The 22,356-nt window shown below is 34.3% G+C and overlaps 1 protein-coding gene and 1 long non-coding RNA gene across 2 annotated transcripts in view; one reads left to right on the top strand and one right to left on the bottom strand.

Annotated features, from left to right (window-relative positions):
- Positions 1-22,356, bottom strand: part of LOC126723138 (uncharacterized) — a 76,911-nt gene that overhangs the window by 45,158 nt on the left and 9,397 nt on the right. The window lies entirely within an intron of this gene.
- Positions 52-4,922, top strand: LOC126723141 (uncharacterized). Its single transcript, XR_007654174.1, has 2 exons — positions 52-361; positions 4,515-4,922. It is a non-coding gene; the product is annotated as an uncharacterized LOC126723141 (long non-coding RNA).

The following is a 22,356-nucleotide window of genomic DNA, read 5'->3' as shown; positions in this document are numbered from 1 at the left end:
AAAAATTTCAAAAAAACATGGTATTGGGCCATTTTGGCCTAAAAAATTCTATCCGTTTACCGTGCACACGGTTTAAAACAAAAACACCATTAAATTGAAGGAGACTGACCGACTGAGAGAAACTCTGATAAACAGAGAGAGAGAGGAGTTAATTTTTTTGAAAGCGAGAGAGGAGTTAATTAGGTGTAGGAAAATCTAAGAAATCAGACATAAACTACATATGCCCTATAGTTTCCCAGTTCCTTTCAAAAACTTTGTTTCCAGTTACGCTAAAACGACCTTTTTGCTTTTTGATTTTTCCAGAAAAAGAAGCAGAAGAAGAAGGAAGATGAAGCCGACTAAAAAGAGTTGCCTCCGACGGGTTTCTATTCTTTCTCTAACTTTTGTTTTCTACAAATTTATAGTTAAATTAGTTTTGCTATATGTTTTCCACTTATACAATTGCAGTTAGATTTTGGTTCCAGAAATTAGGGTTAACAAAATCGAAATCACGATGTGTGGCTATTTCTATAAAATATTTTCGATAATGGGTTTGTTTGAATTCTTCTCTTTAGGATATAATCATTCAATTTCTTCCTCTGCAACAATAAAGTGGAATCTTTCTACAATCAAGAGTCTCTAGTTTAATCAAGGCAAAAGTTTCAATTAATTTTCCTAATATTCTCTTCGATTATGGTTTACTGTCAATTTAGGAATTTGGATTCATAACCCTTTTCCTTTTTAGGTCTTGATTTTGTTGTTTTTGATGGTGGGTTTTAATGGGTTTAAATTGTGAAATCTAAAAGTATAATAGTAAAAGGAATTGTAGCCAGTTCTAAAGTTTTGTTTTTTTTTTTTTTTTTTTTTTTTTTTTTTTCCAAATTTCAGTTACGTTTATTAGTTTACTTTGCTAAATGTGAATCAATATTGGATAGATTAAATCAATAATCATAGAGAGCAGATTGAATTAATATTAGATATCTGATTCAATATTTTGGCTTCTCTGTTTGTGTTTGGCTTTTGGTGGGCATCCGGATTGGCATATACATTGAATTTATATGTATGAAATTGAAATTTTCATTGTAATGTGGCAACTGTGAAATGATAAGGGAATGGACATTAGTTATGAATCTTATGGTCATTGGAAAAGACAATTGTGAAGAAGGCTTTAGCACTTTAGATTTTATCTATTAATATTCTCTAGATTTTTTTCTTTCTTACTCTTTTTCCATGCTTCATCCATTCTTTTTTCCTCCAATACATGATGCTTCGTTTTCTCCTAGTTTATCTATCAATGATTTTTCTATCTATGTTTAGAGCAGAAAGTAGGTAGGCAATCTGTCACTAACACAGGTTTTATTACTTTTTTAGGACTCCACCTTTCTTATATGAGACACTGCACTTTTTTCTATGTGTTTAGGACTTACTGTTACTTCTGTTAAATACCTTTTTGCACTGATCTTATTTTAAAATATTTTTTTTATGCCATTTTTTAGTGTATACTGCCATGCACATGATCATGAAGATTAGTTTTCTGGTGGTTATTAATTTATGTTATTGAATCACACTTAATACAGAATACCTCTTTGGCCTTCAAATAGTGACATGCATTGATCTCAAACGATATGGTTAATGTATACTGTTTATCTTTTTTTTTCTTTTTTTTCTTTTTTTGAGAAAGATTGTTTATCTTAATTGATTGTTAGATTACCAAAATCTTCAATTTTTTTTTTTCCATTTTTTCTCCTCTGATTTTTAATTCAGTTACTTCTTCATTCTTCAGCCTTTGAATTGATTTGGTTTTGGTTGGAATATTTGGATTCATTTTTTTAGGGTACTCTAGACGTATAATTCAAAGGCTATGATATTTAGATTTTTTTAATAGTTGGGCTAATAATTAATATACAACAGATTTATCTTAATTGTGTTAACAGTGTTTGCATGACTGGTCTAAAAAAATCATGGATCTCTTGGACCAGTCATGCAAACACTGTTAACAGATTTTCCCTATGAGGATCTTCACTTGGAAATCAGATTGAATTGCATATTTGAGGTTACAAAATTAGTCAAGATTGATAGATAAGTTTTGAAGACAAGATAAAAATCAGATTATAGGCAGATGTGCTCTAAGATTTCCGATTTTTTTTATTTGCTAGGCTTGCATTGGATAGGTTTTTTTGGGATAGTGCTTTGAGATTCCTTTATATAGTGGTTTGTGGAAAATAAGTTTCCACAGCTTTTAGGGTAGTTTTTGGAAACTTCAAGAAGTGTCAATCAAGTTGCAAAACTTTGGCTTCCTAGGTATTTTAAAATAAATATTAAAAATGCTTTATGTTTTCTTTCCCTTTTTATTTTGCTTTCCTATTCATGAACCGTATGTGTATATATATATCAAACCAAGGAATTTTGAGTTTTAGTTCACAATTTTACATTTTTTTTAAAACCTAATGAGAAAGCTAGCCAAAACCACGTAAACCTTAAACGAGAGAGAAGAAGAAGAAGAAGAATAGGAGGGTTTTTTTTTTTTTTTTTTTTCTTAGAGAATGAAGAATAGGAGGTTAGTAATTAGCTAAAAATAACATTGAAGTTATGCCTGAATTGTATGCAGGAACTCACACTGTATTTAATTGTCCATGAATGTTTTTTTTTTTTTTTTGAAGCATTTGAAATTTGAATTGCAGAATTTTGTCACCACAAAAGACAAATTTGGATTTGGATCTTTTTGTCATACAATATTTGTTTAGTCAAGGAGAAAAAAGTGGATTCAGTTTTAAAGTTCAAAGTAAAATTTATTTCCCTGGAACATTGAATTGTTCATATTTTAATTTGATTCACTTTAAAGTTTATTTCCCTATAACATTGAATTGTTCATATTGTAATTTAATCCACTTTGTCAGTTTGGTGATGCCCAAGAAACTTGAGGAGATTGCATTTGGATGTCTCCTACCTAATTACTCAGGAGGCAAGCAATCTCTTCACTTATTATGACAGGAAAAGTCCACAACAACTTCTAAGGTCAAATAGCCTAATTGTTTTCCTTCTCTAAATCTGCTACCCTCTCATCAGACTCTTCTTTTACAATAAACCTTCATCTCTTGGTTTCACGACCACCACATCACACCCTCTCTCCCTTCTATTCCTGAATTTGCAACCCCTCTGTTCCTTATATTCCTTATGATTCTTGAAGATTACAAACCTCTCTAACACTGTAACTATTTAGTCAAAAGCCTCTCTAATCTGTGAGATTATAATAAAATCTCAAGTATTTGTTCTTCTATGACCCAATCACAATGTCGTGAACACTCTGCTTATCTATGTAAGGAGGTCAGTTTTTCTTTGATTTTTTGGGTATTTTCTAATTATTTTTGAGAGATTTTTCTACATATGATTGTGCGGATTGGATTTCTATGTGGGTTATGTTCTGTGTAAGTCTTTCTTTCTTGGGAAATTTTAGTTCCTTTTTTTCCTTAAACTTCTTTCTGCAATTTATCAGTTTTGAAAGATTTAAGTTTTGAAGACGAGCAATGAGTTTTCCATTTTAAAAAAATATTTAATTTCAACCAAAACGTTGAAGCAAACAGAATTTGTACTGCATTATTTATTTAATTGGGTCGGTAGAGGAATTCTGTTGATGGGTTTTGTTGGTGATAGAATGAAATATTTGAAAGATCATTTTGAACAATTTAGAAACTACAAGATGGGAACAACCCAGATTTTGTGGTTGAGGTTTTGTCTAGTTTAGAAGCTATGCCTAGAGCACTGTGACTCTTGAGTATTTGTAATCTATGTAGTTAATTTAGGAAAAAGTTTGTTCATTGATTAATTTTTGTTTATGGGTAAAAGGAAATACTTTACTAATAGGAAATATGTTTACTAATTTATTTATATATTTCACTTCTGTAGAGAACAGATAATTGAGGCTTTAAAATAGGTAGATGTCCATGTTCATCAGTTTGAGTAGTAATACTAATGCCAAATATTTACTGTTTTTTCTCCTTTTTTCTCTATTGTCTCTTTCTGCATCATTATTGGTAGTAGGTTTTGAGGAAGAATAAATTCTTTCAAACAATCGTGTGAACCTTTCACTTTGAGAGAGATAAATGTACACACATGGAAATGAATATTTCATTTTTTATGTTTTCTAGCAAACATAGTTTTAACTTTTAATGAGCGTTTTGCCTCATAAAACTTTTGTTTTTCATGTAGACACTGAATACTGAATATTAAATTTGATGTTTGTGATGTTCTTTCGCAATCAAATTTGTATTACTAGAAAGGTCATTTTTAGTGTATGTTTCTTGAAGTTGTTCTTTTTGAATTTTGTAACTGACTCTGTATTTAATTTAGTTTAGTGTAGTTGTTCATCTTTTTTTTGCGGGATCTCTTATTGTCATTCTCTCATATATAAACAAATTTTTGGAGAAAACATCATTGTTTGATCCTTTAAGCAAAAATATAGATACTAATATAAAAGTGATTTGCATAATGAAGGCACCATTGTCATCTTTTGTTCATGATGAGTTTCACTTTCACAGTTGCAGAACCTATTCACAACTATGGGGTGCTAATGCTGGATGGCACAATGGCAAAACAATAAGCCATATAGAGCAAGCGGACGGAAGTCTATATACTTAAGGGTGGCCGATGCAATAATAGATTTGCCACGAAGTGTTCATAAAAGAAATTTTCAACCTGTGTTGATGCAAAGGATAACTTCCACTTTTTTAAGTTTATGAAATTTTATGTGTATTACTTTTGTGATCTATTGCCTTCATGAAATTGTAGATATGTTTCTGCAAATATTGTGGTTTAAAATGTGACAGAATGTATTGTTTAAGTGTTGTAAACTAAACAAAAAATGAGAAACCTTTAAATATTTGAATTCTTATTTTCAAATATGCCATGGAAATTGAAATAAATAGTCTCTTTTAAGTTTTGTGTTATTTCAACATTGCATAGCATGGGGTCAGTTTGTCTGATTCCCATTTTTAGTCCAAAATTTTATGGAGACTTTGTGGCTGAATGAGTTTCAAGGTTCTAATTTTAATAGGTTGGGTGTTGTTTTTATGTGTTTTAATTCAAGTTGTGACCAAAAGATAACTGAAATTTTTTTTCTCCTAATTTTAATGGTTTGATTGTAGGAAAAATGAGCAATGCATTTATGCTTCAATGTAGCATGGGTGTCATATTTTGCAAATCATAAATCTAGGTCAATTTTGTTCCATCTTCCCTTTGGTGGAAGAATTGACTAGATCAGTAAAATACTTATGTTTTGGCACACGATACAAATTCCTTTTATCTTTTACGTGGATATTGATATTGGGAAAATAAGGAGATTTGAGACCATGAATTCTAATGAGTCTAACTCGCCCTCTTTTGGTTCTATATCTCTTCATCACCAAGACTGAGTGAACTTCTTATATAATGTTTAATTAGCTAATGTCACTGGTATAGTAAGCAATTCTAATTGAATATTTAACTGCAACTATTAGAATTGGGAAAAAGGTGTTACTTCATGTTATTACTTAAAAATATGTTAAACATTCCATCTAACCTTCTCATATAATAGCTTACAACATTATCCGTGTATTGTGCCGGCCCTTTGGCTAGTTTCTATAATGATGCAAGATTAATGCACAAGATTGGCAAGTAACAGAAACTTTCATGATATGCTTGGTAATGAGGGTCGAATCCTCTTTTGATTACATGCTTGTACAAGATTTTCTTTTACAACGTTGGGTTCATCGACTCCAACAATGGGCCTTTTACAATACAAGGAAATGCAATTACGAGGAAAAGCTTGGCTTCTAACAATGAGGACTTCTCGGGGATGCTCTTGCATAGCATGGATCTCTTGGTAACTAGGACAGCATGGATCTCTTGGACCTTTGGATCTCTTGAGGGAGCCTTTGGACTCTTGACATCTTGGTCATTTGGATCTCTCTTGGGAGAATTCTTGAACTCATGATGTCTTAGGATTCTTGACAGTTTTTTCGGCAGCATTTCCTCCTGGGGATTTTTAGTTACTTGCCACAGATTTTATCTTTGCACAATTAGGTGACAGGACCAATTACTGTATGCATGAGCACCCTTGTAGGGTTGTAAACCCTTAGGGATGAGGTATGATCTAGCACGTACAAGCAATGGGGTTGCTGTGCAAGCAGGATAGAAAGAACCTAGAGTAGAGCACAATTTCTTTGGCACAAGCAAGAAGGGCGCACTTGTTACAAAACACTTTCCCCTGACCTCTAGTCGTAGAAGGGTATCCTTTTCTAGGTTTGGATGTTCACTCTTTGGGCTTTTCCTAGTCCTCACGGGTTTGACATAACTAGGCCAACTATATGCAAAGGCTTAACTGGTAGGTTATTCCTATCCTAGGGGGACTCAATCGCCATACCTCTCCTTGTGGGGTAGGAATGATCGAGGGGGCCTTTTTAGCTACTGCTATCCACCCATGGACTTAGAAGTACCTACAAAGTCAGCCCCTAATCTAACTATGGTTAACACTATCGATGTTTGTGTCTAGGCATCTACAAATAGGGTGATGAAATCCCCAAAGAGATGTGACTACGCCAGCAGTGCGGAGCCTGGCTTTGGCTCAAAAAGGGTGTATATATCATGCAATCCTTAATGAAGGGGAAGGGCTTTTCCAAACACAACATATATATATATATATATATATGTATATATATATATATTTATATGAAAGCAGATAAAGGTGCAGTGGAAAATAAATTTTGCTACCCTATGTTTGCATGTGAAGGAAAGCTGTAGGGCATGCGAGGAAAACAGTAAAGCATGTGAAGAAAGTAGTAAAGCATGTGAGTAAAGCTATGTGAAAATACCTCAAAGCCTCCCTTTTGGAAAAGGAGTTTTTGAAAAAAGATTTTTTTGCTCTTTTGAAAATAGTCTACTAGGATATAGTATAAGCCTTTTTCAAAAGGAAAGCCTAAAGGCCAATGTCCAAAGATTATGGTTTTATCAAAAGCTCTAAAGGCCAAACTATCATCGATCCCTAGTGGATTTGCCAATCTATCGACGCTTGGCCTCGATCGGAGCAAAAAACCACCATCGTCGGGTCTTCGTTTGGCCACCATCCGTGGCGATGCTTCCATGCATGTGGGGCTTGTTGGAGGCCCTTCTTGATTGGTTGCTGCACTTGGTGTGGTTCATGCGGAGCTTCAGGTGCTCTCTCACTCTCGGTGGAGGAAGGTATTTATCTATTTTTGGTAGTATGGCAGGAATCTTGGCCAAATTTTAAGGGATTACCAAAGATAAGTGAAGTCACCACCAATCATTGTGTTTTCTAAGGTGTGATTGGTCACCTATTTCTAGTTGATTTTATTACCAATCCTAGGCTAAAAAAAAAAAGGTCTTTTTTCCTAATCTAATGTGGATGGTAAAAAAATCTTGATTCTTAAGTTTGGAAGTTTGGTTACGTGTGAGGAAGGTGTTAGGCACCTCACAACGTCTGTCCAAGGGTAGTCCTTTATTTTGATAAAACCTTAATTTTTGGAGATTGGCAGTAAAAACATGATTTTGGCATTGGCTTCTGGGGCTTTGCATGCATGGGGGGCTTTGAGGTTTAGCTTTTGAATGGATGTGGTCCCAATCTATGCTTTCCAAAGGCATTTAGGCAAAGTACTAGATTTCCACAGCAAAAATCTGGTGATGTCACCTTACTTTCGTGGCGGAAATTAGGCATTGTTTTGCCTTAGGTAACATGGACTCTAACAATCACACCAGAAGGGGCGAGCAGGTATTTATATACGTACATCATTCACAATGCAATCACACAGAGTAGGAAAGTAAATGCCTACATCCCTAGAGCATGGCCCAAAATATAAGTGCAGGAAAGTAAATAGGGGTCACCATATCTAGAGATGAGGATGAATGGTACATGGCATGATATACCTAATACAAACCATCTAAGAGAGAAGGGAAGGAGAATGGAAGGGGTTTTAAAAGAGTACATAACCAAATGGGAGAGGCTAGATCCCTAAAACTACTGAACATTGCCGCTTGGCTTATATCTACATGCTTGCGTCTTTGCCCTTTTTGCTTGTGCCTAGGAGACCGTGCCTTAGCTCCACGCATTCTCGCTCCATGTGTGGACATGCAAAGGCAAAGACAAGAAACCAGCAGACAAGCAATGGAAGGAAAAGATGCAAAGAGCATATGAAAGAGGCATAAAGTAGATAAGCATGATAGACATAGCAAGCAAAGAAACAAGAAAGCAAGGAAACAAATGAAAAGGAAAACAAGCAAGAAAGTAAACAAAAGGTGGTGTCTGCAAGGGACAAATGTAGGTTTGGATCAGATGTCCATGACTTCATTGTGTTGAAGTATAGACGACAAACTGGCAAGAAAGACTCATGCATCAACATGTGAGCAAGCATGTAAATATGTATAGAAAGCCAATGGGTGGCACAAACAAGCATGGTAAGCGTATCATTGCACGGAGCGGAAAGGGGGAAAGATATGCACAAAACAACTGGTATCGTCGTGATGCATCCCAAATGGCTACATCCAAACAAGGCCTCATGGGTGTCGGATGTAACCACACAACCACAAACCCGCTAAGGGCGTCAAGCATGGCAAATCCTAAAACTAGAGAGGATAACACAAGCATAAAATATAGAAGCAAGAAAGCATAGACATGCAAATAGGATGATCCAAACACTTTTATGTGGGCCTTGGTGTATGGACGATGACAAAGACCATAGGGTCTAGATCGGGTCCTAACCATTAGGCTAAAACACAAGAAAGAAAGACAAAGCAACAAAAGGACTACAATAGCACATGGCATGACAAACATGGCCTAGGTCTAGGCATATAAACATGGCATGGAGCACACAAGCACATGGAAGATAGCATAAAGCATGTAAAGGACATAGATCCAAGCACATAGGCATGTGAAAGCACAGATCTAGACATATAGGTATAGAAACAGGCATGTAAACATGTAAAAGCCTAGCACATAAACATGGAAGAACATGGATCCAAGCATATAAGCATGTGAAGACAAGGGTCTAACCATATAGCATGGAAATTAATACATAGATACATAGATCCAAGCAAGGTATAGCCAATAACATCATACAAGCATGTGAGCATGTAACCCTAACATCATCCAAGAACAAAAAGAGGAACAAAGCATAGGAAAATATGGCATATAAAATAAAGCATGTAGATCTAAACATATGAGCATGTAAGGATGTAGATCTAAGCATGAAACACGGCATAAGGCATAAAAAGCAAGGGGATTTATGCTAGAAGCACAAATAAAGCAAGCAACATGCTAAAGAAAGCAATAAATCATGTGATTCAAGAAAAAAGAACAAGATAAATGCTAGAAAAAGATTTAGAAAGTTAGGGGTGTGGATAGTAGCTAAAAAGCTACATCCATACCCCTAAACCCCCAAATCCAAAGTGTAGAACCAAGGAAAAGAAGATTGGGTATAAGAACTATACCTTGTATTTTTTGTGAAGAAGGAAGAATCAAGAGGCTTTGATGTGTTTTTTGGAAGAGAGGAAAAATGTGTAGAAATCGTCCAGGCAGAGAGCAAAACCTAGAAGCTCCTCCTTTTTTGTTTGTTTGGAGGGTGCCTAGGGTCTTTTATAGCCTCGGCATGGATTACGAGGCAGCGGCCCTTCCAGGGCTGCTAACTTCAAATGGTCCTGGATGGAGTTGATCTTGACACCCTTTGAGAGATCTTGACTTCCAGTTTCTAAAAAGGTATTGAACTCGAAAATCCATCAGTCAGATCAAAGGTTATGGCTCTCGGAAGTTAGTGGTGCATTGATAAATGTGTTATCTCAGTTTTCACAATTTCTTGGCCATTTTAACTCCGATTTTGACCCATGAATAGTCGTTGAAATGAGAATTTAATAATCTTCACAATGGCATTGGTTTCAATCCATTTTGAGGGTTGGATCAAAATTAGGGTTTTTGGGCTCGTTGGGAGTCAACTTCAGGTCAAGCTTGGTCAAACTTGCCAAAAATGTCCGAGAAGCTTGGGTTTGATGTAAAACTATGAAAAGTGTTGTTTTGTGAGAGTTTTGACCTCGTTTTACCTTCGGTCAACTTTAGGTTGACTAGGGGCATTTTGGTCATTTTAGCTGAAAAAGGTACTTTGGGTACTCCAGTGTTTGAACGGGTTGTGCCACATCATTTTTGATGTCTCGTGGCCCCATGGAGAGAAAATAATATTTTTTGGATTTTTTGAGGTCTAGCACACAAATCGAGGGCGGACAAAATATAGTATCAACAGTCCTTCCCAAAATCTGAAAGATGTGAGCACAAATGTCGATTGGAACTCCATTAATAAGATCACAAAGGAATTGGGCTCTTCCATTGATGAAACCTGTGTTGGTCAATGGGTACAGGTTTGAGTAGATAATCAAGGTAAGAGTCTTCATTTCCAACCCGAATCTTAAGGTGCCAATTGATGTACCTGTGGATGAAAGTTCAAGATCTGCTCCTAACATTTCAAGGATTTGGACAACGGGAGCCAATCGGTCATCATATGGGATGTATCCACATTTACCGAACGATTCATTTGAAGAATCTTAGCTAGATAGTTTGGAGTGATGACGAAGTCCTTTCTACAAACCCAACATTTCAGTTTAGCTTCGGTAAACCAGGCATTGGAGTAGAATTCCTTGATCAAATTCTCAATAGGATCTTTAAAGCCACCAAACAAGCTAGCCCAATCTCTGTCAGCAAAGATTTTAGAAATGAAAGTTGATCCCAATGTGTCAAATCTCACAATCCTTTCTACCACAAGTGGAGCATGCTTGAAATTGTTGTTGAAGGATTAAGAGTCCAGAAGAGTGTTGAACCTCTTGTTATCAAAGTTTGCTGATGATTATTGAGTCCTCTTTGATACTAGAGATGATGTGAGATTAATCAAAGGCTCTTTACCGTATGAATATTGATGAGGCATCTGCAAAATAGCCACACAAACACAAACCATACACAACAATGGCAAAAAACTTGATTATATGCAAGTTAGTACAAAAACAAGTAAACAACTCTTAAAAATTAAGTTAAAGAGCATACATTAGAACACAAAGACATGAAAACAATGCTAGAAGTCTAATTCGACAAAGAGCATGACAATATGCATGTGTAATGCATGACCAAAGCATGAACAAGCACTCATGGGGCAAATTGTGTAAAACGCACAAGCAATGATAGAAACATGTTACAATTAAGTAAACAAGGCAATCCCCAAAGTTTAGTACTTATCAAAGTCCAAACAATTGTCAAAATTCCTAAGGGGCATTTTGTTAAACACTTATGCATGAACTAACCCTATATGATGAAAAATACATGAACATGATGAAATATGCCTTAAATACATGTTCAAAATGCCACATGGGGCCAACATAAACATCAACAAACAAAATGGGACTAAGCCCAAACAACAAAATAGAAAAAAATTGTTGGCCTCATGTGGAAAAGGAAAACCCTAACTACGTTTTTGAAGACTCTAGAAGACTTGTAAGATCTGAGAGGTTCTATATCTTCTAACTCTACAAGTGTCTACCAGAACAAGATCTACAATCAAATGCTAGCGGAATCTAGTTGCTGCAAGATCAACAAGCAATGATTTGAAAACTTTGAGTGGGATCTCAAAGTCATAAACGTGGGAGTTTGTGTTCTGCAAATCCAAGAGAGAAGGAGTCTATGGATTCAGAGCTTGCACGTGGTCATGTCAGTAAGTTACTACTAGAGATAGCAATAGATTTAGGGTTAAATCTTTTGTAAAAATTTCAATTCTCTTTTAGTGGATTTGTTTTACCTTGAGGATAGCTAGGTCAAATCCTCCCTAAGCTTTTACCTTGAGATGGTTTGTTTCATAGGTTTTCTTAGGTGATCATATCGGTGTGTTTTTTTGTTTTTTCCTTGTTGTGCATGATATGATCTTTCTTTGCTTAACCTAGATCTCATAATTAACCTAAGTAATCACTTGGCTAGTATTTTAGGCCAAAGAATCTACGTTAAGGGTCTAAACAAACAAACACAGAGAGTTTTGAACACAAAAGCTTAGTTTCGATTAGTTGAAGGAAAACTTCGATTGATCGAAGCTGTGAACAATTTTAAAACTTAAAAATTTGGAAATTGTATGTAGAAAAACAACTCAATGCATATGAACATGATCTAGAAAAGTTTTAAAAACATGATACCACTCAGATGCAAATATCAAAACCAATCAAGAAGTTAAAATAAAAAAATTCAAACTTCTAAAACATGAAAATTTCATTTTTCTTCAAAATTCCCAACCAAAACAAAAATTTGCATTTACATATTAATTCATATGCAATTAAAGATAACCAGATTAGGCAACACACACAGTCTTACGACTTTTATATACAATATTTAGCATTGATTTGCGTGTAGTGTGTGCAACTAGTAAGTGTATAAAGTACAGAAAATGTGAGTTGTAGATAGTAATCAAACAAATTTTCTACATCATCAATTACATTGGTTTGAAAGTGACTATCACCTAAAGAGTTATACCATATAACTCCCACATCTCCTAAATAACAAGCTTGCAATCATGTAAAAGCATTTTGATTCTTTTTGCTTTTTCCATATTTTTTTCTTTTTGACCACAATCAAAGATATCATGCATGGACATATAGGAGATAGAAAAGAAAATACCCTTGTTACAATTTTTTTTAATTATTTATAAAAAATAACACCTCATTTTATCTTGTTATGCAAGTGCTACACCTTACCATACAGGAGTTCATGATTGGCGAGTAACAGTGGTGAAATGGTTACTTATGCCTTTCTCCTAAGGTTTTCTAGTCCTTACGTTCAAAAGAGTGTGACATCAAAATCAAGATCGTTTGTTCAAAGACTATAAACAACACACACAATTAAGCACTAAATAGCACAAACTAGCAAAGTGCAAAAAGTAACTCATCAAATCTAAGCAAGGTATACAGTCTTGAATGCAAATTTCATTGGCCAACCTTAATTACACAGTAAGTGATATGCAATACAAAAAAATAATTTTTGGATTTTCAAAATTTTATTTTGACCACAACCAAAAATTACACATGATACTAAATAAATAAAAAGCAAAAGCAATGCTTGACAACATGTAATGCAAAAATAGCGCTCAACTAAGCTATAAAGGGTACACAAGCAAGAAATATCAATTTTTTAATTAACCCATGAGTACATGTACAAACTAGTACATAATCATAAAAAAAATTAGAGATATCTTATGCACTTAGTTAAGGAACACACACTTTCTATGTTTTTCCACAAATGTCAAGCATGTTATAAGTCAAGAGAAAGATATTATAATCCATGTAACCCTCAAGAAAAATAAAACAAAACACAAAATAAAATATTTTCGTCTTTTTGAAAATTTTCAGTGTTTTTGGATTTTATTTTTTTGAATAAAAAAATAACCTAAGAAATAAAACAACTAAAAATTGAAAGAATACATGTCCGCAAATAATTTAAAAAATTAAATCAGGGACAAGTAAAAAACATTCACCTTAGCGAATCTTTTCTCACCCATACAGCACGCGTCTTTGGCTTTGAAGGTGGAAAACCATATGAAACAGAGTGTATTTGAGGGATTACACACTTCTTTTGAGAGAGACCTAAATTCTGCTATTTCCTTACACAAGCCAACAAGCTTAAAATTTTCAAAAGTATGTGAAACAATTTATCAAGACTTGTAGCAAGAGATATATCATCACAGATTGTTTGTTTGTTTGGACCCCTGAAAACACAAATTTTTTAAATTTCAATTTATGATAGTTAGGACGAATGTGAACATAGACACCACAAAAGAGACAAATATGAACAAATTTAGGAACATTAGTATTCCTAAAGTGGTTTCTAGTCACAGGCTTTGGTTCTTGCCTCAACAAAAAACAATTTGGTCTAATGTGACCAACAACACTACAAATGTGATAGGTAGGAACAAAAACAGATCTCTTCTGCAATTTAGTAGTAGGTTTAGACACAGGTTTAAAAACTTCAACGTCTATATCAGAACTTTTACCTTTGTCTAACCTAGCAAAACAAGCCTTTCGTTTATGATTCCTCTTAAAAGGAGGAACATAAACTTTGTCATCTTTAGTTTTAAGAGGAACGAAAATAGATCTGTTATCAACAAGAAGTTTGGTATTAGACAAATTTTCAAGTTTGGTATTATATGCCAATGCAGAGCAAGGCAAAAAAGGAAAACGAAATGGGGCCAAAAATTCTAACTAACTATCATCACTAATAAACCAAAACTAATTACATTAGGACACATGGTCAAACTCTGTAACTGTTTTTGGTTTTAGCTTCTGCACGCGCTGATCTTGTGACTTCATTAAGCTTAATTTTGTCATTTGCCTAGTATCATTAAACGATATTGCCATTTCTTCTTTATTTACTTTCCTTTTTTTCAAAGAATCACATTTTGATCTTCTAACAGACGGAAACTTAGTCGAGCGAGTTCTTAGCTAAGATAAAAAAAAATTGTTTTTACTAAGCAGTTCTCATATACAATCAAGCTTTTTTAGTGAATCATATTGTTGGGTTATAGATTGACCCCAATTAATTAATTCAATTGCTTAAGTTGATTAATTAAGTGAAATTATTTGTAAACCATGGAGGCACTAAGAAATCACCAAATAAACTAAGTGGAGTGGAAATTAAATTGGCATGGTGATTTGTTGATGAATGGGGAAAATCTCTCGCAAGGAAAAAACCCCACTAGGTGAATTTCATATCACCACTCCCAAGAATCCACTAATCAAGAACAAGGAATCTTACCACTACCCTAGACTATCCCAAAATACCAACTTACAGTTGAACTTTTACTCCAATCCCTAATTGGACTTGATCTTGAAGAGGCTTCTTCCTTTGCACGGATCCTAATACGTGACTAACTCCCAACAACTGATTGATTGTTGTTGGATGCAAAGTTCTTCACTCCAAAACACGTTGAAGATTTGAAAGTATTTGGTTACGAAACCCTAAAGCGCAAAAAAATGCAATAGTTTCTCACAAAATGTATGAGTTCTCTAATTGAGTCTTTGTGTCTTTGATGACTTTAAAATAAAACTTTTATATGGTCTAAAGGTTCAGTGAAAGAAACCCTATCAATCGAAGTCATCATGGGCCGAAATTCAAATCTGAGAATTCTGAAATTGTAGAGCTCGATAAATCGAGAGGTGTCGAGCTTGTGTCGAGAATCCTTAATTAAGTCTTGATAGATACTAGTGTTGAGCTAGTGAAGAGACTAGTGTCGAGCTTCACTGAATTAGTTTTTCTTTATTTGTTTCTTGGTTCAATCTTCATGTCTTCAATGATACCACTTGTAAAGTAAACTTCACATACTTGTTGATACATTAAACTCAACTTCAATCTACTCAATTACAAGTAAAGTGCAATTTGTCCAAGAATAAGTCAATACATAGAAAATATGACCCTAACACATATGCATGATGCGTCTATAGGGCTCTAAATGCCATGGTTCATTTTAAACATAAGCACAAATAATTTTTTTTTTTTTTTTTTTAAGAAAAAAAATGCTAAGATATGGTGGGCCTATTTTACAAATGGGGCATGAATTTTAAGTATGTAATTCATGTGGTGATTCACCTAAGTTTCAAGTGCACATTTTATTCAGAACCCTCTTTTGAAAGAAATTGAGCTTGAAGCATTGGTGATTTGGTGGTACACAAGGTGAGAATAGCCCATGAGTCAAAACGTAAGCGAGAATAGTTAACTAAGATCTAAGATCTAAAACTTAAAAATAAATGGGGGCACATATTCATTCAAGCTATCATTCTCCAAGACAATAACACCTAAAGTCTTATAAGCACATCTCTTGTCATTTCAGAGTTCACTCGTTAAACAAGGGAGTTACCAGGAGCGAAAGGAAGGATGGTTGAATGTAAAATAGCCACGAATGAGAGGTTTGCTCAAATAGAGGGGCACTTAGAGGAATATAAGTTCTAATACCACTTGTTGGGTCCCAACCTAGTATTGTGTGAATTATGAAAATCAACTAAAAATTTTAGTAAAAACCTCTTGCTTTTCTTTGCATTCACACACACAATTGTTATTCTCACTATGCTCACAGTACAGCAGCACCTTTTTCTTTTTTTCACTTTGCAACATTAATCAAAACCTTACAAATTCTCCTTAAATTCCACACTAAGAGTCCAGTTGGTTGGGAGATGGAAAAGTTGGAGGATATAAGAGATTTTAGTTTCCCTTATTTGAGTTTGGTTGAGGAGTGGAAAGTGGAGTGATGAAAACTAGTTTATTTGCTTGAGGAGAAAAGTGAGAGAATGGAAGATGTAGTTCATATCAATTTAATTTTGATGTCCTTACTACATAATATATAGGAAATAATTTAATAGTACTTATTAAATATTACTTATTATCAATTAAAATTAATAAGATGACATCTTAAAAAAATTAACACATTACACATATTATTTTACTATTTTTCTTTCTAATTAAATTTATTATATTTTGATAAATAAAAATTAAATGGAATCGTCCAATAAATGCTTCCATGTTGGGGAAAAAAATCATGGACCTTTGCTAATTGAAAAGGAATAGCACAAAACATGAATATACAAGCAGTGAATGTTATTGTATGATGATAGAAATGTAACGTTAAAAAAATTAAAAATTAAAAAAATCCAGCAAAAAATGATAAGAAGGACAGAAGAAAACAAAACAAATCAAAGGATCGAGGTAGTATTTGAAGTGTTGAACATTGTAAGTGAGGATAAAAATTGTAAAGACTGAAGCAAAAGAGACCAAAATTTTCTCTAGTTTTCTCTTCAAATGGAGTTTTGGTGCTCTTGGCACCATCAAAATTTCACCTCTTTTCCCTCTCAACTAAATGACCATTTTCACCACCATTTTCCGTCCCTCCAATAATCACTCCAACCAAATGCAACTTAAGTTACAATTAAATTTTGAGACAATTTCCTAACACTTAGGTCATATGGATTTTAAAAGTGCTACGATGGTTGAATTGGATAATTAATTTAGATGAGGTGAAGTCATAACCTTAAATTCTTAAATTCTATAGGGATAGGGGTAGTGATTTGAAACTCTAAGGGCTTGGTAATTGCTTCCCTAACTTAGCAAATCCCTCCTCCTGGTACAGTAACACAAGTTGAAGAAATGGAAGCAAGAAGAACAATTGAGTTCACTTTAGAAGTGGGTATCAAAGAAGCAATTGTTAATGGTGACTCAAATATTATTTTTAAAGAGAAGCACTAAACCATCATTTACTTTGCGTGGGCATTTAATTCACAATGTAAAACTTCAACTTTCTTATTTTTCTTATATTAATTTTTCCCATGTTCGCCGTCAAGAGAACACAATAGCACATTCTCTTGTAAGAAGAACAATCACATTGCCCTATTTACTTGTCTGGGTGGAAGATGTGTCACTAGATATTCTTCATATTGTTCAAGTTGATTTGGCCTCTTTTATTTAACATTAGACTCTCAAGGTAAAACAAGTAATAAAAGGAAAAGTATAATGTACCAAGTAAATTGCAATCAAGTAAACATGTTGTGAAACATATGAGCAACTTGATTAGACACATGACAGTCATACAGAAATGACCACAATGAACATGTAGCAAAGCAAATGATCATCCGAACATGCAACCAACAAAGCACAATAGCATAAGGATAAATGCATGTCCAACACATAAGCATGATGCGATGAGAGCAACGAAACATAGATACTAAACATAACTCAAAGCACCATAAAGCAACGTGAAAACAAGCATAAGGTAAAACAAGACAAAACAAGGTTACTCATAAAACATGTCTTCTCTCCCTTGGTATATGCATCTTCCCTATGGCGTTCTCCCCCTACAAATGTGCACAAGGGTTATTTAGAAATGACGAAAACACACCAGTATATGCATCTCTCCTTCCTCTTGATTCATTTGTCTATTCATTTGTCACGAATAGACAAATGAATCAAAAGGTAGGAAAGAAAGAAAAGAAGATATGAACAAGGACAAGATGCATGAGGGGTGCAAGATGAATGAGAAAATGAAGCTCAAATGAAAGACAAAAACATCTTTAAAAAAATGCTACAAAATATAAAGTAAACATGACATGCTAAGGATGATGGAACATGATATAGACCAATGGGATGTTAAGGACACAAGAACATGTTATAAGTGTCTGCTCGGACTTCCCACCCCTACAATAGCCCTTCAAAACTCCAACTCTTTCTTTTCCAATGAAAGTGGGATTTTGATTCCTTCCCCAAACCTTGCACACTTAAGGAACATTCCCATGTGGTAACGTCTTTTCACCTACTCTGCACACACTCTTAACGCTTCGGCATTCGGGACGCACCATTAATTGCTTTGCATGGCACTCTATCCCCCACATTCTATGACATGATGAAGATCTTACGGTAGGGATTTTTCATGGGATTTCAAGTGAGAACTTTTCCCCTCATCTCTTCTCCCTATATAAAGGGTGTAAGGGGTTCCTTTCCTCCATTTCCTAAATCTTCAATCTCTCAAAGAAGTGGTCCAAGGTGCTCCTTACATATTTCTCTATAAGTACCATTTAGTTCATATTCTAACTTTAGAATCCGTTCCTTCCTAGATGGGTAGGTTTGCTAGTTTGGTAGATACGCCCGAGGGTATGCAAGATAGATAAAGGAAACAATGTAATGCATGTCTTAATTTATATGTGCAATGCATGTGAATCCTATCACAAATGATGCATGAAAAGACTGATTGGTCAAGAAACTAAAAACTGAAAATTTTCCAATTTCAATCAGTTGAATATCAATAAAGCATCGATCGAGTTAGGTAGAGTGTTAGGTTCTAAAGATTTAGGATTAAATGTTTAGAGTCTCAATTTGTACATGTTGGAAAACTAAGAACAAAAACATGTCTAGGATAGGTGTTAGGCATTGCTCAAAGTGTTTCAAGTCAAGTCTCAAGAATATTAAAACTTCAAGAAAAAGAAGTCATTTTCTGTGGTCAAGCTCAATTGATTGAAATTGAAAAAAAAATAATTTCTACAGAATTTTAAATCAGGCCCAAGCCCGCGAAAATGTTTAGGGTTTCAGTCCAACACTCCTGAGTATAAAAGGAAAACCCTAACTACGTTTTAAAGACTCTAGAAGACTTGTGAGTTACTCTTGTGAGATCTGAGAGGTTATGTACCTTCTATCTCTACAAGTGTCTACCAGAACAAGATCTACAATCAAGTGCTGGTGGAATCTAGTTGCTACAAGATTAATAAGCGGTGATCTGAAAACTTTGAGTGGGATCTCAAAGTCACAAATGTGGAAGTTTGTGTTCTGCAAATCCAAGAGAGAAAGAGTTCGTGGATTCGGAGCTTGTACGTGATCGTGTCAGTAAGTTACTACTGGAGGTAGCAATAGATTTAGGGTTAAATTTTTTGTAAAGACTTCAATTCTCTTTTAGTGGATTGTTTTATCTTGAGAATAGTTAGGTCAAATCCTCCCCATGTTTTTACCTTGAGACGGTTTGTTTTATAGGTTTTCCTGGGTGGTCGTATCGGTGTATTCTTTATTTTTCTACTATTGTGCATGATATGATTTCTCTTTGTTTAAACTAGATCCTATAATTAACCTAAGTAATCACTTGGATAATATTTTAGGTTAAACAATCTACATTAGTAGGTCTAAATAAACAAACAAGTAGTATCAGAATGGGTTAGCTCTAGATTGGGTAGTATATCTTGAGTTGATCCTTGACCCCTGTTGTCATGGAACATGGTCACTCTCTTGTGATCCCCCAATTTGATGGAAATAACTATGCTTATTGGAAGGTTAGGATATATGCCTTTTTGGAATCCTTGGATGAAAGAGTATGGCTCTCTGTTGAGAATGGTTGGGAGAGGCCAACCACTGCTGTCAGTTAATGGACCACTTCACAAAAAGAAGTAGCAAGCTTTAATAGCAAGGCTATGAATGCTATATTTAATGTTGTTTCTATGGAAGAGTTTAAAAGGATCTCTAATGTAGAGGTTGCTCATCTTTAATGTAGAGATTGCTCATATTGTGTGGAATATTTTGCAAACTGTGCATGAAGGCACTAAGACAGTAAAGATTAATAAACTACAATAGTTGACCTCTAGATTTGAAAGCATTAGAATGTCTGATAATGAGACCTTTGATGAGTTCTATGCCAAATTGAATGACATAGTGAACTCTACTTTTAATTTTGGTGAAGTTTATGATCAACCTAAAGTTGTTAGGAAGATTCTTAGATACTTAACTGAGGATTTTAGACCTAAAGTCACTGCTATAATTGAAAGTAAGGACGTGGACACTATCCCTGTTCATGAACTTATAGGATCTCTTCAATCCTATAAGTCTGACTTACCCAAAACCAACAAATCCAAATCTATGGCTTTGAAATCTGTTGATGATGTAGATGATTGTGAATTTAATGATGATAAAATTTCTTCTACAATGATTGCTTATCTTACCAAAAACTTTAGAAACTTTTTGAGGAACAATACTAGAAGGGTAAGAAATTGAAACAATGCTAACACTAAGAATGTAAAGAAGAATGAAACAACCAAAAACAATAATTCTGAAAAATCAAAAGACAAGGTTGTTCAATTCTCTAACAATTATTTAGGTCAACAGTGTTTTGGTTGTCAGGAGTATGGTCACCTTAGGTCAAAATGTCCTACTTGCTTAAGATCTAAGGGAAAAGCTATGGTTGTTACCCTTAGTGATGATGAAGTTTTTGATCATAAGTCTGAAATCGATCAAGAAGGAAATTTCATGACCTTCACTGCTAATGCTGTAGTAAGTGAGTCTGAAATTGTTGAGAAGAACCCTTCTAATGGGAACTCTCTACGAATGTTGACTTGCAAGAGGCTTACAACAAGTTTTGCAAGATTGTAGCAAAGGATGCCATGAATGTTGACTTAGGTTTGAAGAAGATAAACACTCTAGAACAAGAAAAGAAAAATCTATTGGTTAAATTGTTTGATGCTAATGAACTCATAACCTTTGTTAAGATTGAGAACATGTCCTTGATTGAGAAAGTTAAAAGTTTAGAATTTGAATTATCTCTTGCTAGAGAACAACTTGATAGGACTTCTACTTCTAAACTGGATAAATTACTAAATGTTCAAAAATATTCTTCTGATAAGATAGGGTTAGGGTTTGTTGAGAGTGTTTCTACTTCTATTGTTCATCCTCCTAAGTTTTTACCTACTACATCTATTTCTACTCCTGAAGTCAAGGTACCTAAGGAAGAGATTCTAGCTAGTAGGAAGATTAGGGTAGATCTAAGTGAGTCAAAACCTAAGAAACCCAATCATCTTGGAAGTTAAAAAAAACACAAACCTCAATGGTTTTATCATTTTTGTGGTAGAGCTAGGCATACATGCCCAAATTGTTTTAAGTTGCAAGCTTCAAAGCAAGCAACCAAACAAAAAGTGTTTGTGCCAAAAGCACATGATCCTATGGCACTTATTCATGAATTGGTAAAGGCTCTTAATCTTTATGCCAATACAGGAGTTGATTTTAAGTTTAGTTCATCTAGAAACCCTAATCCCAAGTTTGCATCTAAGAGTGTGGATGCAAAATACTCAATCTCAGTGAGAATGTTTGACGTGGTCCTTGTGCTTAATCTTTCAATTCCTTGTGACCAAAATGTTTTTCATTAGGATTTTCCTTTCATTACATTCATGCATTTCATTCTTGGTTTATTTTTGATGTTTTTAAGTTTTTTTAAAAAATTAAAAAAATAGAAAAAAAAATTATATTACACATCTTCAAGTGTGTAATTGAGGTTGGCCTATGAAATTTACATTTCATGACTATGTACCTTGTTTAGCTTTGATGAGCTATTTTTCTACACTTTGCTAGTTTGTGCTATGTAGTGCTTAAATTGTGTAAGTCGTTTATCATTTTTAAACACATGCTCTTGATTTTGATGTCACATTCTTTTGATTGTAAGGACTAAAAAATCCTAGGAGAAAGGCATAAATAAATATCTCACCACTGTTACTTGTCAATCATGAACATCTATGTGCAAATTATAAAAGCCGTACTCGGTAAGATGTTGCACTTGCACAACAAGATTAAACGAGGTGTTGATTTTAAAAAGAAAAAGAAAAAGAAAAAAAAGCAAAAAAAAAAGCAAAAATAAAATACTTTTACATGATTGCAAGCGTGTTTTTTAGGAGATGTGAGAGTTATATGATGTAACTCTTTAGGTGACAGTCACTTTCAAGCTAATGTGATTGATGATGTAGAAATTGTGTTTATTTACTATCTACATATCACCTTTTATGTATTTCACAGACTTACTAGTTGCACACACCACTTGCAAATCTTTG

The sequence above is a fragment of the Quercus robur genome, chromosome 4 (assembly GCF_932294415.1).
Source record: "Quercus robur chromosome 4, dhQueRobu3.1, whole genome shotgun sequence".
NCBI lineage: Eukaryota > Viridiplantae > Streptophyta > Magnoliopsida > Fagales > Fagaceae > Quercus > Quercus robur.
Note: the sequence above shows the minus strand (reverse complement) of the source record. Positions and strands in the feature narration are given on the sequence as shown.